The 25,058-nt window shown below is 44.1% G+C and overlaps 43 non-coding genes across 43 annotated transcripts; 28 read left to right on the top strand and 15 right to left on the bottom strand.

Moving 5' to 3' along the window:
* The first annotated feature begins 198 nt into the window (after nt 1–198).
* Nucleotides 199–270, top strand: Trnac-gca (transfer RNA cysteine (anticodon GCA)). The gene has a single exon. It is a non-coding gene; the product is annotated as a tRNA-Cys (tRNA).
* A 282-nt stretch (nt 271–552) lies between these two features.
* Trnaa-cgc (transfer RNA alanine (anticodon CGC)) lies at nt 553–624 on the bottom strand. The gene has a single exon. It is a non-coding gene; the product is annotated as a tRNA-Ala (tRNA).
* Nucleotides 625–742: 118 nt separating this feature from the next.
* Nucleotides 743–814, top strand: Trnaw-cca (transfer RNA tryptophan (anticodon CCA)). Its single transcript has one exon. It is a non-coding gene; the product is annotated as a tRNA-Trp (tRNA).
* Nucleotides 815–1,131: 317 nt separating this feature from the next.
* Nucleotides 1,132–1,203, top strand: Trnac-gca (transfer RNA cysteine (anticodon GCA)). The gene has a single exon. It is a non-coding gene; the product is annotated as a tRNA-Cys (tRNA).
* A 282-nt stretch (nt 1,204–1,485) lies between these two features.
* Nucleotides 1,486–1,557, bottom strand: Trnaa-cgc (transfer RNA alanine (anticodon CGC)). Its single transcript has one exon. It is a non-coding gene; the product is annotated as a tRNA-Ala (tRNA).
* Nucleotides 1,558–1,675: 118 nt separating this feature from the next.
* Nucleotides 1,676–1,747, top strand: Trnaw-cca (transfer RNA tryptophan (anticodon CCA)). Its single transcript has one exon. It is a non-coding gene; the product is annotated as a tRNA-Trp (tRNA).
* A 317-nt stretch (nt 1,748–2,064) lies between these two features.
* On the top strand, nt 2,065–2,136 carry Trnac-gca (transfer RNA cysteine (anticodon GCA)). Its single transcript has one exon. It is a non-coding gene; the product is annotated as a tRNA-Cys (tRNA).
* A 282-nt stretch (nt 2,137–2,418) lies between these two features.
* Nucleotides 2,419–2,490, bottom strand: Trnaa-cgc (transfer RNA alanine (anticodon CGC)). Its single transcript has one exon. It is a non-coding gene; the product is annotated as a tRNA-Ala (tRNA).
* Nucleotides 2,491–2,608: 118 nt separating this feature from the next.
* Nucleotides 2,609–2,680, top strand: Trnaw-cca (transfer RNA tryptophan (anticodon CCA)). Its single transcript has one exon. It is a non-coding gene; the product is annotated as a tRNA-Trp (tRNA).
* A 2,725-nt stretch (nt 2,681–5,405) lies between these two features.
* Nucleotides 5,406–5,477, bottom strand: Trnaa-cgc (transfer RNA alanine (anticodon CGC)). The gene has a single exon. It is a non-coding gene; the product is annotated as a tRNA-Ala (tRNA).
* A 118-nt stretch (nt 5,478–5,595) lies between these two features.
* Trnaw-cca (transfer RNA tryptophan (anticodon CCA)) lies at nt 5,596–5,667 on the top strand. Its single transcript has one exon. It is a non-coding gene; the product is annotated as a tRNA-Trp (tRNA).
* Nucleotides 5,668–5,984: 317 nt separating this feature from the next.
* On the top strand, nt 5,985–6,057 carry Trnac-gca (transfer RNA cysteine (anticodon GCA)). The gene has a single exon. It is a non-coding gene; the product is annotated as a tRNA-Cys (tRNA).
* A 282-nt stretch (nt 6,058–6,339) lies between these two features.
* Trnaa-cgc (transfer RNA alanine (anticodon CGC)) lies at nt 6,340–6,411 on the bottom strand. Its single transcript has one exon. It is a non-coding gene; the product is annotated as a tRNA-Ala (tRNA).
* Nucleotides 6,412–6,529: 118 nt separating this feature from the next.
* Nucleotides 6,530–6,601, top strand: Trnaw-cca (transfer RNA tryptophan (anticodon CCA)). The gene has a single exon. It is a non-coding gene; the product is annotated as a tRNA-Trp (tRNA).
* A 317-nt stretch (nt 6,602–6,918) lies between these two features.
* Trnac-gca (transfer RNA cysteine (anticodon GCA)) lies at nt 6,919–6,990 on the top strand. The gene has a single exon. It is a non-coding gene; the product is annotated as a tRNA-Cys (tRNA).
* Nucleotides 6,991–7,272: 282 nt separating this feature from the next.
* On the bottom strand, nt 7,273–7,344 carry Trnaa-cgc (transfer RNA alanine (anticodon CGC)). Its single transcript has one exon. It is a non-coding gene; the product is annotated as a tRNA-Ala (tRNA).
* Nucleotides 7,345–7,462: 118 nt separating this feature from the next.
* Nucleotides 7,463–7,534, top strand: Trnaw-cca (transfer RNA tryptophan (anticodon CCA)). The gene has a single exon. It is a non-coding gene; the product is annotated as a tRNA-Trp (tRNA).
* Nucleotides 7,535–17,221: 9,687 nt separating this feature from the next.
* Nucleotides 17,222–17,293, bottom strand: Trnaa-cgc (transfer RNA alanine (anticodon CGC)). Its single transcript has one exon. It is a non-coding gene; the product is annotated as a tRNA-Ala (tRNA).
* Nucleotides 17,294–17,411: 118 nt separating this feature from the next.
* Trnaw-cca (transfer RNA tryptophan (anticodon CCA)) lies at nt 17,412–17,483 on the top strand. Its single transcript has one exon. It is a non-coding gene; the product is annotated as a tRNA-Trp (tRNA).
* A 317-nt stretch (nt 17,484–17,800) lies between these two features.
* On the top strand, nt 17,801–17,872 carry Trnac-gca (transfer RNA cysteine (anticodon GCA)). Its single transcript has one exon. It is a non-coding gene; the product is annotated as a tRNA-Cys (tRNA).
* Nucleotides 17,873–18,154: 282 nt separating this feature from the next.
* On the bottom strand, nt 18,155–18,226 carry Trnav-cac (transfer RNA valine (anticodon CAC)). Its single transcript has one exon. It is a non-coding gene; the product is annotated as a tRNA-Val (tRNA).
* A 118-nt stretch (nt 18,227–18,344) lies between these two features.
* On the top strand, nt 18,345–18,416 carry Trnaw-cca (transfer RNA tryptophan (anticodon CCA)). Its single transcript has one exon. It is a non-coding gene; the product is annotated as a tRNA-Trp (tRNA).
* A 317-nt stretch (nt 18,417–18,733) lies between these two features.
* Trnac-gca (transfer RNA cysteine (anticodon GCA)) lies at nt 18,734–18,805 on the top strand. Its single transcript has one exon. It is a non-coding gene; the product is annotated as a tRNA-Cys (tRNA).
* A 282-nt stretch (nt 18,806–19,087) lies between these two features.
* On the bottom strand, nt 19,088–19,159 carry Trnaa-cgc (transfer RNA alanine (anticodon CGC)). Its single transcript has one exon. It is a non-coding gene; the product is annotated as a tRNA-Ala (tRNA).
* A 118-nt stretch (nt 19,160–19,277) lies between these two features.
* Trnaw-cca (transfer RNA tryptophan (anticodon CCA)) lies at nt 19,278–19,349 on the top strand. Its single transcript has one exon. It is a non-coding gene; the product is annotated as a tRNA-Trp (tRNA).
* A 317-nt stretch (nt 19,350–19,666) lies between these two features.
* Nucleotides 19,667–19,738, top strand: Trnac-gca (transfer RNA cysteine (anticodon GCA)). The gene has a single exon. It is a non-coding gene; the product is annotated as a tRNA-Cys (tRNA).
* Nucleotides 19,739–20,020: 282 nt separating this feature from the next.
* Nucleotides 20,021–20,092, bottom strand: Trnaa-cgc (transfer RNA alanine (anticodon CGC)). Its single transcript has one exon. It is a non-coding gene; the product is annotated as a tRNA-Ala (tRNA).
* A 118-nt stretch (nt 20,093–20,210) lies between these two features.
* On the top strand, nt 20,211–20,282 carry Trnaw-cca (transfer RNA tryptophan (anticodon CCA)). Its single transcript has one exon. It is a non-coding gene; the product is annotated as a tRNA-Trp (tRNA).
* A 317-nt stretch (nt 20,283–20,599) lies between these two features.
* Nucleotides 20,600–20,671, top strand: Trnac-gca (transfer RNA cysteine (anticodon GCA)). Its single transcript has one exon. It is a non-coding gene; the product is annotated as a tRNA-Cys (tRNA).
* Nucleotides 20,672–20,953: 282 nt separating this feature from the next.
* Nucleotides 20,954–21,025, bottom strand: Trnaa-cgc (transfer RNA alanine (anticodon CGC)). The gene has a single exon. It is a non-coding gene; the product is annotated as a tRNA-Ala (tRNA).
* A 118-nt stretch (nt 21,026–21,143) lies between these two features.
* Nucleotides 21,144–21,215, top strand: Trnaw-cca (transfer RNA tryptophan (anticodon CCA)). The gene has a single exon. It is a non-coding gene; the product is annotated as a tRNA-Trp (tRNA).
* Nucleotides 21,216–21,532: 317 nt separating this feature from the next.
* Nucleotides 21,533–21,604, top strand: Trnac-gca (transfer RNA cysteine (anticodon GCA)). Its single transcript has one exon. It is a non-coding gene; the product is annotated as a tRNA-Cys (tRNA).
* Nucleotides 21,605–21,886: 282 nt separating this feature from the next.
* On the bottom strand, nt 21,887–21,958 carry Trnaa-cgc (transfer RNA alanine (anticodon CGC)). The gene has a single exon. It is a non-coding gene; the product is annotated as a tRNA-Ala (tRNA).
* Nucleotides 21,959–22,076: 118 nt separating this feature from the next.
* Nucleotides 22,077–22,148, top strand: Trnaw-cca (transfer RNA tryptophan (anticodon CCA)). Its single transcript has one exon. It is a non-coding gene; the product is annotated as a tRNA-Trp (tRNA).
* Nucleotides 22,149–22,465: 317 nt separating this feature from the next.
* Nucleotides 22,466–22,537, top strand: Trnac-gca (transfer RNA cysteine (anticodon GCA)). The gene has a single exon. It is a non-coding gene; the product is annotated as a tRNA-Cys (tRNA).
* Nucleotides 22,538–22,819: 282 nt separating this feature from the next.
* Trnaa-cgc (transfer RNA alanine (anticodon CGC)) lies at nt 22,820–22,891 on the bottom strand. The gene has a single exon. It is a non-coding gene; the product is annotated as a tRNA-Ala (tRNA).
* A 118-nt stretch (nt 22,892–23,009) lies between these two features.
* Trnaw-cca (transfer RNA tryptophan (anticodon CCA)) lies at nt 23,010–23,081 on the top strand. Its single transcript has one exon. It is a non-coding gene; the product is annotated as a tRNA-Trp (tRNA).
* Nucleotides 23,082–23,398: 317 nt separating this feature from the next.
* Trnac-gca (transfer RNA cysteine (anticodon GCA)) lies at nt 23,399–23,470 on the top strand. Its single transcript has one exon. It is a non-coding gene; the product is annotated as a tRNA-Cys (tRNA).
* A 282-nt stretch (nt 23,471–23,752) lies between these two features.
* On the bottom strand, nt 23,753–23,824 carry Trnaa-cgc (transfer RNA alanine (anticodon CGC)). The gene has a single exon. It is a non-coding gene; the product is annotated as a tRNA-Ala (tRNA).
* A 118-nt stretch (nt 23,825–23,942) lies between these two features.
* On the top strand, nt 23,943–24,014 carry Trnaw-cca (transfer RNA tryptophan (anticodon CCA)). The gene has a single exon. It is a non-coding gene; the product is annotated as a tRNA-Trp (tRNA).
* A 317-nt stretch (nt 24,015–24,331) lies between these two features.
* Trnac-gca (transfer RNA cysteine (anticodon GCA)) lies at nt 24,332–24,403 on the top strand. The gene has a single exon. It is a non-coding gene; the product is annotated as a tRNA-Cys (tRNA).
* Nucleotides 24,404–24,685: 282 nt separating this feature from the next.
* Trnaa-cgc (transfer RNA alanine (anticodon CGC)) lies at nt 24,686–24,757 on the bottom strand. Its single transcript has one exon. It is a non-coding gene; the product is annotated as a tRNA-Ala (tRNA).
* Nucleotides 24,758–24,875: 118 nt separating this feature from the next.
* Trnaw-cca (transfer RNA tryptophan (anticodon CCA)) lies at nt 24,876–24,947 on the top strand. Its single transcript has one exon. It is a non-coding gene; the product is annotated as a tRNA-Trp (tRNA).
* The last annotated feature ends 111 nt before the right edge of the window (nt 24,948–25,058 follow it).

The raw sequence follows: 25,058 nt of genomic DNA on the forward strand, positions 1-25,058 counted from the left end.
ATTCTGACATTAAGGTGAAGGCGCCGACTCGCACTTTCTCCAGGCGCGAAGTGTCTAATATTTTTGTTATTTATATCGTTTAACGCTAATATATAACTGAGAGATAATGATTACGCAATATTTTGCTCGATTAGACGTCTTTAGCCAGACAGAGTATAATAATTTTCCTTAAGTTATGGGGATAGAAAGTTTGTGAAAGGGGGTATAGCTCAGTCGTAGAGCATTCGACTGCAGATCGAGAGGTCCCCGGTTCAATCCCGGGTGCCCCCTTCATTTTTCAGTATCTTGAAAAAACAAATAACGATTGTCGCATTTAGTTGCAAATACATGTTTGAAATGATTGAGATGCACTCCGCACGCCATACCGAAGGCTTTGGAGCAACATTTCAATGGGGGGATCGCAGGCCAGGGTCTTGCAGGTCATCGTCCTCCCGCTATGGCGTCGAACTGTAAGAAATCCACTTGCTTGGGGAAGAATCTTGTACGCTGAATTTGATAGAATATGGTGCTAGGCAAAAGTTTTCATATACTGCTGCACGGAGAAACAAAAATTGGAGGAGCTGGGATTTGAACCCAGGACTTTCTGCATGCGAAGCAGACACTCTACCACTGAGTTACACCCCCGCCAGAGCAGGTACATCTGGGAAGAGTCTCTCGTGGATCCTACTGTCATTATTTCTTAGGTTTGAACGGTACAGTAAGTGTTCGAGGAACCTATTCATGATAAGAGCTTAGCAGCGTCGACTCCGTGGCGCAACGGTAGCGCGTCTGACTCCAGATCAGAAGGTTGCGTGTTCAAATCACGTCGGGGTCACAGTGAAATTTTCGTTTACGGAAGCCATGGACGAGTTTGTCAATTTAATCAGATACCAAACGATTACAGAGAACGGACGAACAGAACCTGCTTGAAAAAAGCTACTAGTGAATTTTCGCATTCTGACATTAAGGTGAAGGCGCCGACTCGCACTTTCTCCAGGCGCGAAGTGTCTAATATTTTTGTTATTTATATCGTTTAACGCTAATATATAACTGAGAGATAATGATTACGCAATATTTTGCTCGATTAGACGTCTTTAGCCAGACAGAGTATAATAATTTTCCTTAAGTTATGGGGATAGAAAGTATGTGAAAGGGGGTATAGCTCAGTCGTAGAGCATTCGACTGCAGATCGAGAGGTCCCCGGTTCAATCCCGGGTGCCCCCTTCATTTTTCAGTATCTTGAAAAAACAAATAACGATTGTCGCATTTAGTTGCAAATACATGTTTGAAATGATTGAGATGCACTCCGCACGCCATACCGAAGGTTTTGGAGCAACATTTCAATGGGGGGATCGCAGGCCAGGGTCTTGCAGGTCATCGTCCTCCCGCTATGGCGTCGAACTGTAAGAAATCCACTTGCTTGGGGAAGAATCTTGTACGCTGAATTTGATAGAATATGGTGCTAGGCAAAAGTTTTCATATACTGCTGCACGGAGAAACAAAAATTGGAGGAGCTGGGATTTGAACCCAGGACTTTCTGCATGCGAAGCAGACACTCTACCACTGAGTTACACCCCCGCCAGAGCAAGTACATCTGGGAAGAGTCTCTCGTGGATCCTACTGTCATTATTTCTTAGGTTTGAACGGTACAGTAAGTGTTCGAGGAACCTATTCATGATAAGAGCTTAGCAGCGTCGACTCCGTGGCGCAACGGTAGCGCGTCTGACTCCAGATCAGAAGGTTGCGTGTTCAAATCACGTCGGGGTCACAGTGAAATTTTCGTTTACGGAAGCCATGGACGAGTATGTCAATTTAATCAGATACCAAACGATTAGAGAGAACGGACGAACAGAACCTGCTTGAAAAAAGCTACTAGTGAATTTTCGCATTCTGACATTAAGGTGAAGGCGCCGACTCGCACTTTCTCCAGGCGCGAAGTGTCTAATATTTTTGTTATTTATATCGTTTAACGCTAATATATAACTGAGAGATAATGATTACGCAATATTTTGCTCGATTAGACGTCTTTAGCCAGACAGAGTATAATAATTTTCCTTAAGTTATGGGGATAGAAAGTTTGTGAAAGGGGGTATAGCTCAGTCGTAGAGCATTCGACTGCAGATCGAGAGGTCCCCGGTTCAATCCCGGGTGCCCCCTTCATTTTTCAGTATCTTGAAAAAACAAATAACGATTGTCGCATTTAGTTGCAAATACATGTTTGAAATGATTGAGATGCACTCCGCACGCCATACCGAAGGCTTTGGAGCAACATTTCAATGGGGGGATCGCAGGCCAGGGTCTTGCAGGTCATCGTCCTCCCGCTATGGCGTCGAACTGTAAGAAATCCACTTGCTTGGGGAAGAATCTTGTACGCTGAATTTGATAGAATATGGTGCTAGGCAAAAGTTTTCATATACTGCTGCACGGAGAAACAAAAATTGGAGGAGCTGGGATTTGAACCCAGGACTTTCTGCATGCGAAGCAGACACTCTACCACTGAGTTACACCCCCGCCAGAGCAATTACATCTGGGAAGAGTCTCTCGTGGATTCTACTGTCATTATTTCTTAGGTTTGAACGGTACAGTAAGTGTTCGAGGAACCTATTCATGATAAGAGCTTAGCAGCGTCGACTCCGTGGCGCAACGGTAGCGCGTCTGACTCCAGATCAGAAGGTTGCGTGTTCAAATCACGTCGGGGTCACAGTGAAATTTTCGTTTACGGAAGCCATGGACGAGTATGTCAATTTAATCAGATACCAAACGATTACAGAGAACGGACGAACAGAACCTGCTTGAAAAAAGCTACTAGTGAATTTTCGCATTCTGACATTAAGGTGAAGGCGCCGACTCGCACTTTCACCAGGCGCGAAGTGTCTAATATTTTTGTTATTTATATCGTTTAACGCTAATATATAACTGAGAGATAATGATTACGCAATATTTTGCTCGATTAGACGTCTTTAGCCAGACAGAGTATAATAATTTTCCTTAAGTTATGGGGATAGAAAGTTTGTGAAAGGGGGTATAGCTCAGACGGTAGGACGATCTTCCAAAATTTGTCTCAATACAGGGACGTTATAGCCATTGCAGATGCGTGTAAGATACGGTGTGCGCTAGTTTCCCTTGACTTTTCAAAGGCATTCGACAGAGTAAACCATCAGTTTCTCATCCGGACGATGCATGCCATGGGATTTCCACTACGTTTTATCAATCTTATACATGAGCTCCTTCGTAAAGGAGTAACTCGACTCATGGTGAATGGCCAGCTGAGCGCATCAGTTAATATTACTAATTCAGTGCGACAGGGATGCCCTATGTCGATGGCCTTGTTTGCCATTGCCATTGAGCCTTTGCTTGTCACCTTGACACAGCGTCTACAAGGATTAACCATCCACGGCATTAAGATTGTTTGTACTGCATATGCGGATGACGTCGGATTTTTGGTCATGGACGAAGGTGAAGTCGAGGAAGCCCTTCAGATCGTCAAAAACTACGAACTTGTTGCGGGTGCGAAGTTGAATGCCAGGAAATCTGGCATTATGAACATAGGACGCGGCATCTCGCTGCACCATCACGGTCAGTTGCAACTAATTTCTAAAATGAAATGCCTTGGTATTGAGTACAGGAGCAACATACAGCACACAATTGCGGTGAACTATAGGAATCTCCTGGCAAGTATGCGTGCTTGCATGCAGACCCACTACCTAAGAAGCCTTGATGAACTGCAGAAAGTCACCTTCGCTAATGTCTACCTCACCTCAAAGATTAACTACGTTGCACAAGTACTGCCCATGCCACAGGAGACAGCGAAGCGTATGATGTCCGCTCTAGGCCATTTTGTCACACGTGGACACATTTTTAAAGTCAAGTACGATACGCTCACTCTCTCCACGACCGATGGAGGCTTAAATTTAACAGATGTTCGTTCCAAGTCACGAGCTTTGTACGTATGCACCACCTACAAACGGTGGAGGTCGTTACCGAACAGTCTAACGGCTCACTTGTTAACCGAAATAGCGCCGGCCTGCCTGCAGCCTCCTGTCTCTGTTCAACATATTCCGCCTGCGCTGACTCACTTTAAGAGCTTTTTCATTGAGTTCAGTTACGTACGGTCAACTCTCCCAGAAAATGAGCTTTCCGTGGTGAAGTTAGTTTATAATAAACTACTGGCAACCAAGAACAGGAACAACATCGAACACAAATACCCCAATCATCGCTGGCCAGTGATATGGAAAAACATACATAGCCGTGATTTACCAACGTCAGTGAAAGCCTCTTGGTACAGGGTCGTGAACCGTAAAATAAGTACCAATTCACGACTTCATGCTCTACATTTGGCTGACTCACCTTTGTGCCTAACGTGCAACTTGCCTGATACTGATGAACATCGTTTTCTGTGCACCACTGTCCAAGCAGTTTGGCCATGCATTCGCCGAAAACTGGCTACGATTATGAGGACTTCCCAGCTTTGTATTAAACCTGAAGATTTCCTGTATCCGGATTCAGTGCCGTACCCGAACACCAAACGGAACTCTGTCAATTGGTTGAAGGGTCATTATGTTCATTATTTACAGACGCAAGAACCCAAGAGTGAGGCGGCGTTCTGTCTTTACCTGGCATTACAGTTTCACATACTTTCACAGACGAGACATTACAGGAAACGATATGCGAATTTTTTAGAAGTCGTTCTTCGATGAAAGAAGTATTTTTTTCTTTCCTTCATTCTACATTGCTTTGTTTTTTCTCTTTTCTTCTTCAAATGTCACAGTGACGTATACTGAACAGTGTTACGACAAGGACTATTTTATTTTCTTCTGTTTTTCTAGCGGACCAGAGTTCCTTTTTCATTTTCTATTAAAAAAAAAAAAAAAATATATATATTCTACTTTGTCACAATTGCGGGACTATGCAATAGGTTTAGAAGTATCTTTGGTTTGGAAATCGGAATAGTTCAGAAGAATAAGTACTTCAGAAATCATGGCAGATGAAGCCGACGCCGACGAAGGCGATTTATGGCGAGCGCAAGGCGGGGCTGAAGGGGAGGAAGGAGGCCCTAAAAAAAAAAAAAAAAAAAAAAAAAAAAAAAGTCGTAGAGCATTCGACTGCAGATCGAGAGGTCCCCGGTTCAATCCCGGGTGCCCCCTTCATTTTTCAGTATCTTGAAGAAACAAATAACGATTGTCGCATTTAGTTGCAAATACATGTTTGAAATGATTGAGATGCACTCCGCACGCCATACCGAAGGCTTTGGAGCAACATTTCAATGGGGGGATCGCAGGCCAGGGTCTTGCAGGTCATCGTCCTCCCGCTATGGCGTCGAACTGTAAGAAATCCACTTGCTTGGGGAAGAATCTTGTACGCTGAATTTGATAGAATATGGTGCTAGGCAAAAGTTTTCATATACTGCTGCACGGAGAAACAAAAATTGGAGGAGCTGGGATTTGAACCCAGGACTTTCTGCATGCGAAGCAGACACTCTACCACTGAGTTACACCCCCGCCAGAGCAAGTACATCTGGGAAGAGTCTCTCGTGGATCCTACTGTCATTATTTCTTAGGTTTGAACGGTACAGTAAGTGTTCGAGGAACCTATTCATGATAAGAGCTTAGCAGCGTCGACTCCGTGGCGCAACGGTAGCGCGTCTGACTCCAGATCAGAAGGTTGCGTGTTCAAGTCACGTCGGGGTCACAGTGAAATTTTCGTTTACGGAAGCCATGGACGAGTATGTCAATTTAATCAGATACCAAACGATTACAGAGAACGCACGAACAGAACCTGCTTGAAAAAAGCTACTAGTGAATTTTCGCATTCTGACATTAAGGTGAAGGCGCCGACTCGCACTTTCTCCAGGCGCGAAGTTTCTAATATTTTTGTTATTTATATCGTTTAACGCTAATATATAACTGAGAGATAATGATTACGCAATATTTTGCTCGATTAGACGTCTTTAGCCAGACAGAGTATAATAATTTTCCTTAAGTTATGGGGATAGAAAGTTTGTGGAAGGGGGTTATAGCTCAGTCGTAGAGCATTCGACTGCAGATCGAGAGGTCCCCGGTTCAATCCCGGGTGCCCCCTTCATTTTTCAGTATCTTGAAAAAACAAATAACGATTGTCGCATTTAGTTGCAAATACATGTTTGAAATGATTGAGATGCACTCCGCACGCCATACCGAAGGCTTTGGAGCAACATTTCAATGGGGGGATCGCAGGCCAGGGTCTTGCAGGTCATCGTCCTCCCGCTATGGCGTCGAACTGTAAGAAATCCACTTGCTTGGGGAAGAATCTTGTACGCTGAATTTGATAGAATATGGTGCTAGGCAAAAGTTTTCATATACTGCTGCACGGAGAAACAAAAATTGGAGGAGCTGGGATTTGAACCCAGGACTTTCTGCATGCGAAGCAGACACTCTACCACTGAGTTACACCCCCGCCAGAGCAAGTACATCTGGGAAGAGTCTCTCGTGGATCCTACTGTCATTATTTCTTAGGTTTGAACGGTACAGTAAGTGTTCGAGGAACCTATTCATGATAAGAGCTTAGCAGCGTCGACTCCGTGGCGCAACGGTAGCGCGTCTGACTCCAGATCAGAAGGTTGCGTGTTCAAATCACGTCGGGGTCACAGTGAAATTTTCGTTTACGGAAGCCATGGACGAGTATGTCAATTTAATCAGATACCAAACGATTACAGAGAACGGACGAACAGAACCTGCTTGAAAAAAGCTACTAGTGAATTTTCGTATTCTGACATTAAGGTGAAGGCGCCGACTCGCACTTTCACCAGGCGCGAAGTGTCTAATATTTTTGTTATTTATATCGTTTAACGCTAATATATAACTGAGAGATAATGATTACGCAATATTTTGCTCGATTAGACGTCTTTAGCCAGACAGAGTATAATAATTTTCCTTAAGTTATGGGGATAGAAAGTTTGTGAAAGGGGGTATAGCTCAGTCGTAGAGCATTCGACTGCAGATCGAGAGGTCCCCGGTTCAATCCCGGGTGCCCCCTTCATTTTTCAGTATCTTGAAAAAACAAATAACGATTGTCGCATTTAGTTGCAAATACATGTTTGAAATGATTGAGATGCACTCCGCACGCCATACCGAAGGCTTTGGAGCAACATTTCAATGGGGGGATCGCAGGCCAGGGTCTTGCAGGTCATCGTCCTCCCGCTATGGCGTCGAACTGTAAGAAATCCACTTGCTTGGGGAAGAATCTTGTACGCTGAATTTGATAGAATATGGTGCTAGGCAAAAGTTTTCATATACTGCTGCACGGAGAAACAAAAATTGGAGGAGCTGGGATTTGAACCCAGGACTTTCTGCATGCGAAGCAGACACTCTACCACTGAGTTACACACCCGCCAGAGCAAGTACATCTGGGAAGAGTCTCTCGTGGATCCTACTGTCATTATTTCTTAGGTTTGAACGGTACAGTAAGTGTTCGAGGAACCTATTCATGATAAAAGCTTAGCAGCGTCGACTCCGTGGCGCAACGGTAGCGCGTCTGACTCCAGATCAGTAGGTTGCGTGTTCAAATCACGTCGGGGTCACAGTGAAATTTTCGTTTACGGAAGCCATGGACGAGTATGTCAATTTAATCAGATACCAAACGATTACAGAGAACGGACGAACAGAACCTGCTTGAAAAAAGCTACTAGTGAATTTTCGCATTCTGACATTAAGGTGAAGGCGCCGACTCGCACTTTCTCCAGGCGCGAAGTGTCTAATATTTTTGTTATTTATATCGTTTAACGCTAATATATAACTGAGAGATAATGATTACGCAATATTTTGCTCGATTAGACGTCTTTAGCCAGACAGAGTATAATAATTTTCCTTAAGTTATGGGGATAGAAAGTTTGTGAAAGGCCAGCGGCTGCGCTGGAGGTCGGACGTGCCGTGCTGTGTGCTGTGCTGCGTTAGCTCCGCGTGGTAAGTCTCTGCTCTTGCTGCAACGCGTCGCTGTCTATAGTATTTGTGTAGACATGAAAAAGAACCTCCCCCCATGAACCATGGACCTTGCCGTTGGTGGGGAGGCTTGCGTGCCTCAGCGATACAGATGGCCGTACCGTAGGTGCAACCACAACGGAGGGGTATCTGTTGAGAGGCCAGACAAACGTGTGGTTCCTGAAGAGGGGCAGCAGCCTTTTCAGTAGTTGCAGGGGCAACAGTCTGGATGATTGACTGATCTGGCCTTGCAACATTAACCAAAACGGCCTTGCTGTGCTGGTACTGCGAACGGCTGAAAGCAAGGGGAAACTACAGCCGTAATTTTTCCCGAGGACATGCAGCTTTACTGTATGATTAAATGATGATGGCATCCTCTTGGGTAAAATATTCCGGAGGTAAAATAGTCCCCCATTCGGATCTCCGGGCGGGGACTACTCAGGAGGATGTCATTATCAGGAGAAAGAAAACTGGCGTTCTACGGATCGGAGCGTGGAATGTCAGATCCCTTAATCGGGCAGGTAGGTTAGAAAATTTAAAAAGGGAAATGGATAGGTTAAAGTTAGATATAGTGGGAATTAGTGAAGTTCGGTGGCAGGAGGAACAAGACTTCTGGTCAGGTGACTACAGGGTTATAAACACAAAATCAAATAGGGGTAATGCAGGAGTAGGTTTGATAATGAATAGGAAAATAGGAATGCGGGTAAGCTACTACAAACAGCATAGTGAACGCATTATTGTGGCCAAGATAGATACGAAGCCCACACCTACTACAGTAGTACAAGTTTATATGCCAACTAGCTCTGCAGATGATGAAGAAATTGAAGAAATGTACGATGAAATAAAAGAAATTATTCAGATAGTGAAGGGAGACGAAAATTTAATAGTAATGGGTGACTGGAATTCGAGTGTAGGAAAAGGGAGAGAAGGAAACATAGTAGGTGAATATGGATTGGGGCTAAGAAATGAAAGAGGAAGCCGCCTAGTAGAATTTTGCACAGAGCACAACTTAATCATAGCTAACACTTGGTTTAAGAATCATGAAAGAAGGTTGTATACGTGGAAGAACCCTGGAGATTCTAAAAGGTATCAGATAGATTATATAATGGTAAGACAGAGATTTAGGAACCAGGTTTTAAGTTGTAAGACATTTCCAGGGGCAGATGTGGACTCTGACCACAATCTATTGGTTATGACCTGTAGATTAAAACTGAAGAAACTGCAAAAATGTGGGAAATTAATGAGATGGGACCTGGATAAACTGAAAGAACCAGAGGTTGTACAGAGTTTCAGAGAGAGCATAAGGGAACAATTGACAGGAATAGGGGAAAGAAATACAGTAGAAGAAGAATGGGTAGCTCTGAGGGATGTAGTAGTGAAGGCAGCAGAGGATAAAGTAGGTACAAAGACGAGGGCTGCTAGAAATCCTTGGGTAACAGAAGAAATATTGAATTTAATTGATGAAAGGAGAAAATATAAAAATGCAGTAAATGAAGCAGGCAAAAAGGAATACAAACGTCTCAAAAATGAGATCGACAGGAAGTGCAAAATGGCTAAACAGGGATGGCTAGAGGACAAATGTAAGGATGTAGAAGCTTACCTCACTAGGGGTAAGATAGATACTGCCTACAGGAAAATTAAAGAGACCTTTGGAGAGAAGAGAACCACGTGTATGAATATCAAGAGCTCAGATGGCAGCCCAGTTCTAAGCAAAGAAGGGAAGGCAGAAAGGTGGAAGGAGTATATAGAAGGTTTATACAAGGGCGATGTACTTGAGGACAATATTATGGAAATAGAAGAGGATGTAGATGAAGACGAAATGGGAGATACGATACTGCGTGAAGAGTTTGACAGAGCACTGAAAGACCTGAGTCGAAACAAGGCCCCGGGAGTAGACAACATTCCATTAGAACTACTGACGGCCTTGGGAGAGCCAGTCATGACAAAACTCTACCAGCTGGTGAGCAAGATGTATGAGACAGGCGAAGTACCCTCAGACTTCAAGAAGAATATAATAATTCCAATCCCAAAGAAAGCAGGTGCTGACAGATGTGGAAATTACCGAACTATCAGTTTAATAAGCCACGGCTGCAAAATACTAACGCGAATTCTTTACAGACGAATGGAAAAACTGGTAGATGCAGACCTCGGGGAGGATCAGTTTGGATTCCGTCGAAATGTTGGAACACGTGAGGCAATACTGACCTTACGACTTATCTTAGAAGAAAGATTAAGAAAAGGCAAACCTACGTTTCTAGCATTTGTAGACTTAGAGAAAGCTTTTGACAATGTTGACTGGAATACTCTTTTTCAAATTCTAAAGGTGGCAGGGGTAAAATACAGGGAGCGAAAGGCTATTTATAATTTGTACAGAAACCAGATGGCAGTAATAAGAGTCGAGGGGCATGAAAGGGAAGCAGTGGTTGGGAAAGGAGTGAGACAGGGTTGTAGCCTCTCCCCGATGTTATTCAATCTGTATATTGAGCAGGCAGTAAAGGAAACAAAAGAAAAATTTGGAGTAGGTATTAAAATTCATGGAGACGAAGTAAAAACTTTGAGGTTCGCCGATGACATTGTAATTCTGTCAGAGACGGCAAAGGACTTGGAAGAGCAGTTGAACGGAATGGACAGTGTCTTGAAAGGAGGATATAAGATGAACATTAACAAAAGCAAAACGAGGATAATGGAATGTAGTCAAATTCAATCGGGTGATGCTGAGGGAATTAGATTAGGAAATGAGACACTTAAAGTAGTAAAGGAGTTTTGCTATTTAGGAAGTAAAATAACTGATGATGGTCGAAGTAGAGAGGATATAAAATGTAGACTGGCAATGGCAAGGAAAGCGTTTCTGAAGAAGAGAAATTTGTTAACATCGAATATAGATTTATGTATCAGGAAGTCGTTTTTGAAAGTATTTGTTTGGAGTGTAGCCATGTATGGAAGTGAAACATGGACGATAACTAGTTTGGACAAGAAGAGAATAGAAGCTTTCGAAATGTGGTGCTACAGAAGAATACTGAAGATAAGGTGGATAGATCACGTGACTAATGAGGAGGTATTGAATAGGATTGGGGAGAAGAGAAGTTTGTGGCACAACTTGACTAGAAGAAGGGATCGGTTGGTAGGACATGTTTTGAGGCATCAAGGGATCACAAATTTAGCATTGGAGGGCAGCGTGGAGGGTAAAAATCGTAGAGGGAGACCGAGAGATGAGTACACTAAGCAGATTCAGAAGGATGTAGGTTGCAGTAGGTACTGGGAGATGAAGCAGCTTGCACAGGATAGAGTAGCATGGAGAGCTGCATCAAACCAGTCTCAGGACTGAAGACAACAACAACAACAACAACATGAAAAAGAATTAAGAGATGTCGCAACCGCAACGAAAAGATACTTTGAAATTCACGTTTGATCGCAACTTTGTCCGACCGAGGTCATTTGATGTTGAACAGTGGTTAGAGGATGATGTTAAAATAGGACTTGATGATATTATCGGCATACATTTCTCGATTATGAACAGTGTGGTTTTCGTGAAACTTGCCAGTCCAGAATTGTGTGAAAGGATAGTTCGATCTTGTGGTGGCATTCTGAAATTTAAACATGCTGACGGAAATGTTGGGGAGGTTACCGTTGCCCATGCTGGTCTAGGTATTCGGACCGTGCGAGTCTTTGAACTTCCCTTTGAAATTACAAGTGACCAGATAAATGCTGTTATTGCTCCATACGGGAAAGTTTTGAGTAATATTGCCGAACGGTGGTCTGCTGCACACAAATTCCCTGTTTTGAATGGTGTGCGCCAATTAAAAGTCGAATTGCAGAAGCACATTCCGTCGTTTATAAACGTCTGCGGATATAGAGCTGTTGTGATGTATGATGACCAACCGAAAACGTGTGCTGTCTGCAATTTACCAGGCCACGTTCGTGCAGACTGTGTTCAAAGGCGAGTGGCGCAACTGCCTGCCGGCGATGCCGTCAGGCCCCCTGCTATGTCAACGCTGCCCGTGACATATGTCGCCGTAGCGCGCGGTTTTGCAAGTGCCACTGCGCCCCCCGAAGTTACTACGAATACCGACCCACAAGCGACCGACCAACCGACCGACTCAGGTGTAGCATCTATAGACACTCAACCCTCCTGCGCAGACATATCTGCTCCTGCCCTTGTCGCCGTGGAATCGCCCAATGAGGCAATGGATACGGACGCGACCTCAGTCGCTTCGGGTAGTGCTCCTCTGCATCCTGGAGCTTCTTTAGGAGGTATCAAAAGCGTATCAGGTGCACAGAAAACGGACTCGCAACCAGCCGTTTCTAGTGGTGCTCCTCCGAATCCTGCAGCTGCCTTAGGCACTGACCACAGCCCGTCAAGTGCAATGAAATCAGACCTGGCGTCAAACACTTCGAGTAGTGCTACTTTGCAACCTGAGGCTTCTTCAGGTACCGTCCAAAGTCCACCACGAGACGCATCTCCCAAGAAATCTAAAAAACGGAGGATCGCGCGTCAAGGTGCAGAGCAGACTGCACCACAACTGCGTGAACAGGCGAAGCAAATAGGGGGCAAAATACGTCAATTTGCATCTGAGAACTTGCAGTGCAATCAGCAGTCATCTAATGAAGACCCTGTGTCCTTGGATAGTACCTCAGGTTCTGCCAGTTTGCCCTCCGATGACGTAGCAATTACCCGAACCGAAGATAAAAATCACCAGCAAACACCTGAATATAGTGCACCACTTAATGACGAACCGATGACAGGGCTGTCGAATCCGTGGGCAGACGATGTCGACGACACTACAAAGGAGGACGAAATTATGGACACCACAGGAACCGTTACAGTCACCACGATGGCCACACCACGAGATGACGTCGTCTTGAATGTCATCGCCGCGACGGATACTGTCCCAGACACGGAGAAGCCGACTGATCCCTTCCCAAGTCATGAATATTTCTAGTCTGAACGGTTTTACTGACTTGTGTCCACATGTCTCTCGGGTCAGATTTCTTAATGTTTTTTCGAAATGATATGTTGCCAGAGTTTTTCCTAATTACACTCCCGTCTTGGCTAACGTAGTTCCGTTGCAGGCATATAAGATCGCTACGCTGAACATCAATAAAATTTGTAGCCCATTTAATTTACAAAATTTAAAAGATTTCCTGTATGCAGCTGATGTGGACATTTTGTTTTTACAAGAAGTAACAAACATCGAACTTGACTTCATACAGGGGTATAATGCTATAGTCAATCCTGGAATTGAATGTGATTTGGGTACCGCATTTCTTTTCAAAGAGGGCGTCGTCATTACAGACGTAACAAAACTGCCTAACGGCAGGGGCATTGCCGGCACGCTTTATAACACCAGGATTATTAATGTCTATGCCCCATCTGGTTCTACCAATCGGTGCCAACGAGCACAGTTTTTTAAGGAGGGAATTGTTCCTTTGTTTGGTGTACACTGCACCCATACCATCCTTGGAGGCGACTTTAACAGTGTCATACATGCCAAAGACCAAACTCCGAACTACAACAAATCGCCGGACCTGGAACATATCGTCACCGATCTCCGTCTAACTGATTCGTGGGAGCAAAAGCACGGCGCGGCACCCGGCTTTACCCACCTCACTAATCATTCAGCGAGCCGGTTGGATCGAATATATGTCTCGCCCAATCTGAAACACCGCATCCTGCAGTCTGAAGTTTGGCCAACCGTTTTTTCGGACCACGCTGCATATATATGCACATTAAATTTGGAACGACAAGGAACCTGTCGATATAAAGGGCCATGGAAACTTAATGTTTCACACTTAAAAGATCCTGCCTGTCGAGAAGCCTTTCTCACCACCTGGAGAGCCTGCGAGACCAAACTCATCTCTTACCACTCGACTTTGGATTGGTGGCTCAAATGCGCCAAACCTCAGATCCGGAGATGTTTCATCAACTACTCCCGGGAGAAGAGCTTTTGGCGGAAAAGAACGATAGAATTTTACTTTCATTGTCTCCGAGAACTCTACCTGCAAGGTGCTACAGCTATTGGGAACCATGGGAGAATTAAAAAAAATCCAGGCAAAAATACTAACATTAAGGCGACAACAGCTTGAAGGATACCAAATAAGGTCAAGAGCAGAGACTGTGGCGCAAAAAGAAGCCACTTCGATATATCATGTGATTCGTGAAACTAAACGAGGATTCCGCAAAATACTGACGGAGCTTAAAACTGATAATGGACCCACCTTGACAATGCACAACGACATAAAAGCAGAAATACTAACCCATTTCGACAACTTGTTTTCACATAAAGAGGTAGACGAAAAAGCACAGGACGATTTACTGACCCACCTGCAAGGACGCGTTGGTAACGCGTACGCGGAAGCTCTAATAGCGGAGGCGACCGAAGACGATGTACACTATGCTGTCTATCAAAGTGCAAAAAATAAATCCCCTGGAGCTGACGGCATACCAGCAGAATTTTATCAAGTCTTCTGGGAACATATAAAACATAGAATTACATGCATCTGTAATGAACTTCTGAACCTCAATAAGGAGATACCGAAAGATTTTCGCGAAGGTATGGTAGTGTTAATCGCAAAAAAATCGGCTGGCAAGAAAATTGGAAATTTGAGACCAATCACTCTGCTGAACAGCGACTATAAAATTTTTTCGCGGCTCTTAGCCCACAGACTTAAAAATGTAATGGCCAGCGTCACCGGCCCATATCAGTTTAGCGTGGGCAAAGGTAGGAAAATTCAGCAGACGCTGTCCGACTACCGCGACATAATTTCAATAGCAGAAGTATGTCGACTAAAATGTGCCATCGTGTCGTTAGATTTCGATAAAGCCTTCGACAGGATCAGCCACTCCTACCTCCTGAAAACGATGGGCACAATGGGTTTTCCGCCGAGATTCGTCGACCTCATACGACGTTTGGTAACGAATAACTCCTCCAGAATCATCATAAATGGACAGCCTAGCCGGCCAGTCGAGATCGCATGTTCCGTCAGGCAAGGTTGTCCGTTGTCCATGGCACTTTTTGCCATGGCCATCGAACCTTTGGTCGCTACCTTGACTCAGCGGTTACAAGGATTGCAAATACGAGGAAACAAAATAATATGTAAAGCTTATGCGGACGATGTTGGGTTTCTCGTTATGAATGTAGCGGAAGTCGAGACGGCAATGCACATAATAGAAAAATACGAACGAGCGTCAGCCGCGAGGTTAAACAAAACCAAGTCCGGCATATTCAATATCGGATGTGGCATTGGCATGCGCACACACGGTCACTTACGTGAGCTAACAGCCTTGAAGTGTCTCGGCATTGATTTCCGAAAAAATATACGTCAAACTATTGCGGCCAACTATAGACAAGTACTAACTACCATACGAGCTAGTGTACGGACACATAGTATTCGACAGTTAAATGAAATTCAGAGAGTGTCTTTAGCGAACGTCTCTATTACTTCCAAAGTCAATTATGTCGCCCAGATACTGCCAATACCCGCCGGCATCGCCAAACAAATTATGTCAGCAATAGGCTATTTTGTGAGCCGTGGCCACATATTTAAAATCCAGTATGACACTCTGACGCTCGCCACTAATAATGGCGGCTTAAACTTAACGAATGTTACTAAAAAGTCGCAGGCTCTGTACATCTCCAATACATTTCAACAATGGAGACAATCCGGCAGCTGTATCGCCGCGCACTTGCTATCTGAAATAGCTCCAGATGACCTCTCTCCACCCATTAATGTGCAGCACATACCGAGCGGACTTTACCATTTACGATGGTTTTTAATAGAATATAGCTACCTACGTTCAAGAATTCCGGAAAAAGACATGACAAACGTAAAAGAAATATATGGCAAATTGATGGGAGAAAAGAAGAACAACAAAATAGAACAAAACTATCCATGTTCTAACTGGAAAGTGATATGGGCAAATATTCATAACCGTAACTTAGCTACTCATCTGAAAGCAACATGGTACTTTGTTGTAAATAGGAAAGTTGCAACAAACTCGAAACTTCATACGATCCACTTAGCGGATTCGCCTTTGTGTGCAACGTGTAGTTTAATTGATAACGAAGAACATCGTTTCGTGTGTGACAAGGTTAAAGATATCTGGCTGAATGTCCGACGAAAGCTGGCACTCATCCTTCGAACGTCACCTAACGCTATAACGCCTGCGGACTTTTTGACACCGGATGATGTACCCTTTCCTAACACGAAACGCAACGCAGTCAATTGGCTGAAAGCGGCAACGGTCCATTACCTCTTCACGAAGGAAGAGAAAAGCCAAGAGGATTTTTGGATCTATCTGCTAACTGAGCATCACATGTTACTGAAGACTAGTAAATATAAAGAAACATACGCAAATTTTTTAACCAAGACCTTGATGTACAAGAATTAACAAGAAATATCTGCGGACACAGAAGACAAACGTAAGAGAGTGTTCACCACTACTAACTTACTTAACAATCGTGAAAAAAAAAAAAAAAAAAAAAAATTATTTTAGTTTTTACTGGAATTGCCGTTCTTTGAGTTCAACGTTTATTAATTTATTTTTCAAGAAGCCATTATAAATAGTTGCTTCTCACCGAATATGGTTTGTTTCTTAAGCATTTTCAGAGAGAACAGGCAGTTTCGGAATGCCCTCTGACGTTTCTTTCTCAAGGAAGACTATTTGCTTTAAGTGTGACAACAAAAACAGCGATGAAGAAGGAAACAAACTGAACATAACTTCTGTTTCTACCTACTGAAGACATCATTCTTTTTTCACATTATCAATAAGCCCAAAGAAGGGGTACATTAGTTTCTCCACGATAAAGGGATTAACTTCGTCTCATCAGTTTATGGTTATGTACATGGCGTGAGAAGCCGACGCCGATGAAGGCGAATTATGGAGAGCGCAAGGATGGGCTAAAAGGGGTGATGGGAGGCCCAAAAAAAAAAAAAAAAAAGAAAAAAAAAAGTCGTAGAGCATTCGACTGCAGATCGAGAGGTCCCCGGTTCAATCCCGGGTGCCCCCTTCATTTTTCAGTATCTTGAAAAAACAAATAACGATTGTCGCATTTAGTTGCAAATACATGTTTGAAATGATTGAGATGCACTCCGCACGCCATACCGAAGGCTTTGGAGCAACATTTCAATGGGGGGATCGCAGGCCAGGGTCTTGCAGGTCATCGTCCTCCCGCTATGGCGTCGAACTGTAAGAAATCCACTTGCTTGGGGAAGAATCTTGTACGCTGAATTTGATAGAATATGGTGCTAGGCAAAAGTTTTCATATACTGCTGCACGGAGAAACAAAAATTGGAGGAGCTGGGATTTGAACCCAGGACTTTCTGCATGCGAAGCAGACACTCTACCACTGAGTTACACCCCCGCCAGAGCAAGTACATCTGGGAAGAGTCTCTCGTGGATCCTACTGTCATTATTTCTTAGGTTTGAACGGTACAGTAAGTGTTCGAGGAACCTATTCATGATAAGAGCTTAGCAGCGTCGACTCCGTGGCGCAACGGTAGCGCGTCTGACTCCAGATCAGAAGGTTGCGTGTTCAAATCACGTCGGGGTCACAGTGAAATTTTCGTTTACGGAAGACATGGACGAGTATGTCAATTTAATCAGATACCAAACGATTACAGAGAACGGACGAACAGAACCTGCTTGAAAAAAGCTACTAGTGAATTTTCGCATTCTGACATTAAGGTGAAGGCGCCGACTCGCACTTTCTCCAGGCGCGAAGTGTCTAATATTTTTGTTATTTATATCGTTTAACGCTAATATATAACTGAGAGATAATGATTACGCAATATTTTGCTCGATTAGACGTCTTTAGCCAGACAGAGTATAATAATTTTCCTTAAGTTATGGGGATAGAAAGTTTGTGAAAGGGGGTATAGCTCAGTCGTAGAGCATTCGACTGCAGATCGAGAGGTCCCCGGTTCAATCCCGGGTGCCCCCTTCATTTTTCAGTATCTTGAAAAAACAAATAACGATTGTCGCATTTAGTTGCAAATACATGTTTGAAATGATTGAGATTCACTCCGCACGCCATACCGAAGGCTTTGGAGCAACATTTCAATGGGGGGATCGCAGGCCAGGGTCTTGCAGGTCATCGTCCTCCCGCTATGGCGTCGAACTGTAAGAAATCCACTTGCTTGGGGAAGAATCTTGTACGCTGAATTTGATAGAATATGGTGCTAGGCAAAAGTTTTCATATACTGCTGCACGGAGAAACAAAAATTGGAGGAGGTGGGATTTGAACCCAGGACTTTCTGCATGTGAAGCAGACACTCTACCACTGAGTTACACCCCCGCCAGAGCAAGTACATCTGGGAAGAGTCTCTCGTGGATCCTACTGTCATTATTTCTTAGGTTTGAACGGTACAGTAAGTGTTCGAGGAACCTATTCATGATAAGAGCTTAGCAGCGTCGACTCTGTGGCGCAACGGTAGCGCGTCTGACTCCAGATCAGAAGGTTGCGTGTTCAAATCACGTCGGGGTCACAGTGAAATTTTCGTTTACGGAAGCCATGGACGAGTATGTCAATTTAATCAGATACCAAACGATTACAGAGAACGGACGAACAGAACCTGCTTGAAAAAAGCTACTAGTGAATTTTCGCATTCTGACATTAAGGTGAAGGCGCCGACTCGCACTTTCTACAGGGGCGAAGTGTCTAATATTTTTGTTATTTATATCGTTTAACGCTAATATATAACTGAGAGATAATGATTACGCAATATTTTGCTCGATTAGACGTCTTTAGCCAGACAGAGTATAATAATTTTCCTTAAGTTATGGGGATAGAAAGTTTGTGAAAGGGGGTATAGCTCAGTCGTAGAGCATTCGACTGCAGATCGAGAGGTCCCCGGTTCAATCCCGGGTGCCCCCTTCATTTTTCAGTATCTTGAAAAAACAAATAACGATTGTCGCATTTAGTTGCAAATACATGTTTGAAATGATTGAGATGCACTCCGCACGCCATACCGAAGGCTTTGGAGCAACATTTCAATGGGGGGATCGCAGGCCAGGGTCTTGCAGGTCATCGTCCTCCCGCTATGGCGTCGAACTGTAAGAAATCCACTTGCTTGGGGAAGAATCTTGTACGCTGAATTTGATAGAATATGGTGCTAGGCAAAAGTTTTCATATACTGCTGCACGGAGAAACAAAAATTGGAGGAGCTGGGATTTGAACCCAGGACTTTCTGCATGCGAAGCAGACACTCTACCACTGAGTTACACCCCCGCCAGAGCAAGTACATCTGGGAAGAGTCTCTCGTGGATCCTACTGTCATTATTTCTTAGGTTTGAACGGTACAGTAAGTGTTCGAGGAACCTATTCATGATAAGAGCTTAGCAGCGTCGACTCCGTGGCGCAACGGTAGCGCGTCTGACTCCAGATCAGAAGGTTGCGTGTTCAAATCACGTCGGGGTCACAGTGAAATTTTCGTTTACGGAAGACATGGACGAGTATGTCAATTTAATCAGATACCAAACGATTACAGAGAACGGACGAACAGAACCTGCTTGAAAAAAGCTACTAGTGAATTTTCGCATTCTGACATTAAGGTGAAGGCGCCGACTCGCACTTTCTCCAGGCGCGAAGTGTCTAATATTTTTGTTATTTATATCGTTTAACGCTAATATATAACTGAGAGATAATGATTACGCAATATTTTGCTCGATTAGACGTCTTTAGCCAGACAGAGTATAATAATTTTCCTTAAGTTATGGGGATAGAAAGTTTGTGAAAGGGGGTATAGCTCAGTCGTAGAGCATTCGACTGCAGATCGAGAGGTCCCCGGTTCAATCCCGGGTGCCCCCTTCATTTTTCAGTATCTTGAAAAAACAAATAACGATTGTCGCATTTAGTTGCAAATACATGTTTGAAATGATTGAGATGCACTCCGCACGCCATACCGAAGGCTTTGGAGCAACATTTCAATGGGGGGATCGCAGGCCAGGGTCTTGCAGGTCATCGTCCTCCCGCTATGGCGTCGAACTGTAAGAAATCCACTTGCTTGGGGAAGAATCTTGTACGCTGAATTTGATAGAATATGGTGCTAGGCAAAAGTTTTCATATACTGCTGCACGGAGAAACAAAAATTGGAGGAGCTGGGATTTGAACCCAGGACTTTCTGCATGCGAAGCAGACACTCTACCACTGAGTTACACCCCCGCCAGAGCAAGTACATCTGGGAAGAGTCTCTCGTGGATCCTACTGTCATTATTTCTTAGGTTTGAACGGTACAGTAAGTGTTCGAGGAACCTATTCATGATAAGAGCTTAGCAGCGTCGACTCCGTGGCGCAACGGTAGCGCGTCTGACTCCAGATCAAAAGGTTGCTTGTTCAAATCACGTCGGGGTCACAGTGAAATTTTCGTTTACGGAAGCCATGGACGAGTATGTCAATTTAATCAGATACCAAACGATTACAGAGAACGGACGAACAGAATCTGCTTGAAAAAAGCTACTAGTGAATTTTCGCATTCTGACATTAAGGTGAAGGCGCCGACTCGCACTTTCTCCAGGCGCGAAGTGTCTAATATTTTTGTTATTTATATCGTTTAACGCTAATATATAACTGAGAGATAATGATTACGCAATATTTTGCTCGATTAGACGTCTTTAGCCAGACAGAGTATAATAATTTTCCTTAAGTTATGGGGATAGAAAGTTTGTGAAAGGGGGTATAGCTCAGTCGTAGAGCATTCGACTGCAGATCGAGAGGTCCCCGGTTCAATCCCGGGTGCCCCCTTCATTTTTCAGTATCTTGAAAAAACAAATAACGATTGTCGCATTTAGTTGCAAATACATGTTTGAAATGATTGAGATGCACTCCGCACGCCATACCGAAGGCTTTGGAGCAACATTTCAATGGGGGGATCGCAGGCCAGGGTCTTGCAGGTCATCGTCCTCCCGCTATGGCGTCGAACTGTAAGAAATCCACTTGCTTGGGGAAGAATCTTGTACGCTGAATTTGATAGAATATGGTGCTAGGCAAAAGTTTTCATATACTGCTGCACGGAGAAACAAAAATTGGAGGAGCTGGGATTTGAACCCAGGACTTTCTGCATGCGAAGCAGACACTCTACCACTGAGTTACACCCCCGCCAGAGCAAGTACATCTGGGAAGAGTCTCTCGTGGATCCTACTGTCATTATTTCTTAGGTTTGAACGGTACAGTAAGTGTTCGAGGAACCTATTCATGATAAGAGCTTAGCAGCGTCGACTCCGTGGCGCAACGGTAGCGCGTCTGACTCCAGATCAGAAGGTTGCGTGTTCAAATCACGTCGGGGTCACAGTGAAATTTTCGTTTACGGAAGACATGGACGAGTATGTCAATTTAATCAGATACCAAACGATTACAGAGAACGGACGAACAGAACCTGCTTGAAAAAAGCTACTAGTGAATTTTCGCATTCTGACATTAAGGTGAAGGCGCCGACTCGCACTTTCTCCAGGCGCGAAGTGTCTAATATTTTTGTTATTTATATCGTTTAACGCTAATATATAACTGAGAGATAATGATTACGCAATATTTTGCTCGATTAGACGTCTTTAGCCAGACAGAGTATAATAATTTTCCTTAAGTTATGGGGATAGAAAGTTTGTGAAAGGGGGTATAGCTCAGTCGTAGAGCATTCGACTGCAGATCGAGAGGTCCCCGGTTCAATCCCGGGTGCCCCCTTCATTTTTCAGTATCATGAAAAAACAAATAACGATTGTCGCATTTAGTTGCAAATACATGTTTGAAATGATTGAGATGCACTCCGCACGCCATACCGAAGGCTTTGGAGCAACATTTCAATGGGGGGATCGCAGGCCAAGGTCTTGCAGGTCATCGTCCTCCCGCTATGGCGTCGAACTGTAAGAAATCCACTTGCTTGGGGAAGAATCTTGTACGCTGAATTTGATAGAATATGGTGCTAGGCAAAAGTTTTCATATACTGCTGCACGGAGAAACAAAAATTGGAGGAGCTGGGATTTGAACCCAGGACTTTCTGCATGCGAAGCAGACACTCTACCACTGAGTTACACCCCCGCCAGAGCAAGTACATCTGGGAAGAGTCTCTCGTGGATCCTACTGTCATTATTTCTTAGGTTTGAACGGTACAGTAAGTGTTCGAGGAACCTATTCATGATAAGAGCTTAGCAGCGTCGACTCCGTGGCGCAACGGTAGCGCGTCTGACTCCAGATCAGAAGGTTGCGTGTTCAAATCCCGTCGGGGTCACAGTGAAATTTTCGTTTACGGAAGCCATGGACGAGTATGTCAATTTAATCAGATACCAAACGATTACAGAGAACGGACGAACAGAACCTGCTTGAAAAAAGCTACTAGTGAATTTTCGCATTCTGACATTAAGGTGAAGGCGCCGACTCGCACTTTCTCCAGGCGCGAAGTGTCTAATATTTTTGTTATTTATATCGTTTAACGCTAATATATAACTGAGAGATAATGATTACGTAATATTTTGCTCGATTAGACGTCTTTAGCCAGACAGAGTATAATAATTTTCCTTAAGTTATGGGGATAGAAAGTTTGTGAAAGGGGGTATAGCTCAGTCGTAGAGCATTCGACTGCAGATCGAGAGGTCCCCGGTTCAATCCCGGGTGCCCCCTTCATTTTTCAGTATCTTGAAAAAACAAATAACGATTGTCGCATTTAGTTGCAAATACATGTTTGAAATGATTGAGATGCACTCCGCACGCCATACCGAAGGCTTTGGAGCAACATTTCAATGGGGGGATCGCAGGCCAGGGTCTTGCAGGTCATCGTCCTCCCGCTATGGCGTCGAACTGTAAGAAATCCACTTGCTTGGGGAAGAATCTTGTACGCTGAATTTGATAGAATATGGTGCTAGGCAAAAGTTTTCATATACTGCTGCACGGAGAAACAAAAATTGGAGGAGCTGGGATTTGAACCCAGGACTTTCTGCATGCGAAGCAGACACTCTACCACTGAGTTACACCCCCGCCAGAGCAAGTACATCTGGGAAGAGTCTCTCGTGGATCCTACTGTCATTATTTCTTAGGTTTGAACGGTACAGTAAGTGTTCGAGGAACCTATTCATGATAAGAGCTTAGCAGCGTCGACTCCGTGGCGCAACGGTAGCGCGTCTGACTCCAGATCAGAAGGTTGCGTGTTCAAATCACGTCGGGGTCACAGTGAAATTTTCGTTTACGGAAGCCATGGACGAGTATGTCAATTTAATCAGATACCAAACGATTACAGAGAACGGACGAACAGAACCTGCTTGAAAAAAGCTACTAGTGAATTTTCGCATTCTGACATTAAGGTGAAGGCGCCGACTCGCACTTTCTCCAGGCGCGAAGTGTCTAATATTTTTGTTATTTATATCGTTTAACGCTAATATATAACTGAGAGATAATGATTACGCAATATTTTGCTCGATTAGACGTCTTTAGCCAGACAGAGTATAATAATTTTCCTTAAGTTATGGGGATAGAAAGTTTGTGAAAGGGGGTATAGCTCAGTCGTAGAGGATTCGACTGCAGATCGAGAGGTCCCCGGTTCAATCCCGGGTGCCCCCTTCATTTTTCAGTATCTTGAAAAAACAAATAACGATTGTCGCATTTAGTTGCAAATATATGTTTGAAATGATTGAGATGCACTCCGCACGCCATACCGAAGGCTTTGGAGCAACATTTCAATGGGGGGATCGCAGGCCAGGGTCTTGCAGGTCATCGTCCTCCCGCTATGGCGTCGAACTGTAAGAAATCCACTTGCTTGGGGAAGAATCTTGTACGCTGAATTTGATAGAATATGGTGCTAGGCAAAAGTTTTCATATACTGCTGCACGGAGAAACAAAAATTGGAGGAGGTGGGATTTGAACCCAGGACTTTCTGCATGCGAAGCAGACACTCTACCACTGAGTTACACCCCCGCCAGAGCAAGTACATCTGGGAAGAGTCTCTCGTGGATCCTACTGTCATTATTTCTTAGGTTTGAACGGTACAGTAAGTGTTCGAGGAACCTATTCATGATAAGAGCTTAGCAGCGTCGACTCCGTGGCGCAACGGTAGCGCGTCTGACTCCAGATCAGAAGGTTGCGTGTTCAAATCACGTCGGGGTCACAGTGAAATTTTCGTTTACGGAAGCCATGGACGAGTATGTCAATTTAATCAGATACCAAACGATTACAGAGAACGGACGAACAGAACCTGCTTGAAAAAAGCTACTAGTGAATTTTCGCATTCTGACATTAAGGTGAAGGCGCCGACTCGCACTTTCTCCAGGCGCGAAGTGTCTAATATTTTTGTTATTTATATCGTTTAACGCTAATATATAACTGAGAGATAATGATTACGCAATATTTTGCTCGATTAGACGTCTTTAGCCAGACAGAGTATAATAATTTTCCTTAAGTTATGGGGATAGAAAGTTTGTGAAAGGGGGTATAGCTCAGTCATAGAGCATTCGACTGCAGATCGAGAGGTCCCCGGTTCAATCCAGGGTGCCCCCTTCATTTTTCAGTATCTTGAAAAAACAAATAACGATTGTCGCATTTAGTTGCAAATACATGTTTGAAATGATTGAGATGCACTCCGCACGCCATACCGAAGGCTTTGGAGCAACATTTCAATGGGGGGATCGCAGGCCAGGGTCTTGCAGGTCATCGTCCTCCCGCTATGGCGTCGAACTGTAAGAAATCCACTTGCTTGGGGAAGAATCTTGTACGCTGAATTTGATAGAATATGGTGCTAGGCAAAAGTTTTCATATACTGCTGCACGGAGAAACAAAAATTGGAGGAGCTGGGATTTGAACCCAGGACTTTCTGCATGCGAAGCAGACACTCTACCACTGAGTTACACCCCCGCCAGAGCAAGTACATCTGGGAAGAGTCTCTCGTGGATCCTACTGTCATTATTTCTTAGGTTTGAACGGTACAGTAAGTGTTTGAGGAACGTATTCATGATAAGAGCTTAGCAGCGTCGACTCCGTGGCGCAACGGTAGCGCGTCTGACTCCAGATCAGAAGGTTGCGTGTTCAAATCACGTCGGGGTCACAGTGAAATTTTCGTTTACGGAAGCCATGGACGAGTATGTCAATTTAATCAGATACCAAACGATTACAGAGAACGGACGAACAGAACCTGCTTGAAAAAAGCTACTAGTGA

Source organism: Schistocerca gregaria, chromosome 3 (genome assembly GCF_023897955.1).
Source record: "Schistocerca gregaria isolate iqSchGreg1 chromosome 3, iqSchGreg1.2, whole genome shotgun sequence".
Taxonomy (NCBI): domain Eukaryota; kingdom Metazoa; phylum Arthropoda; class Insecta; order Orthoptera; family Acrididae; genus Schistocerca; species Schistocerca gregaria.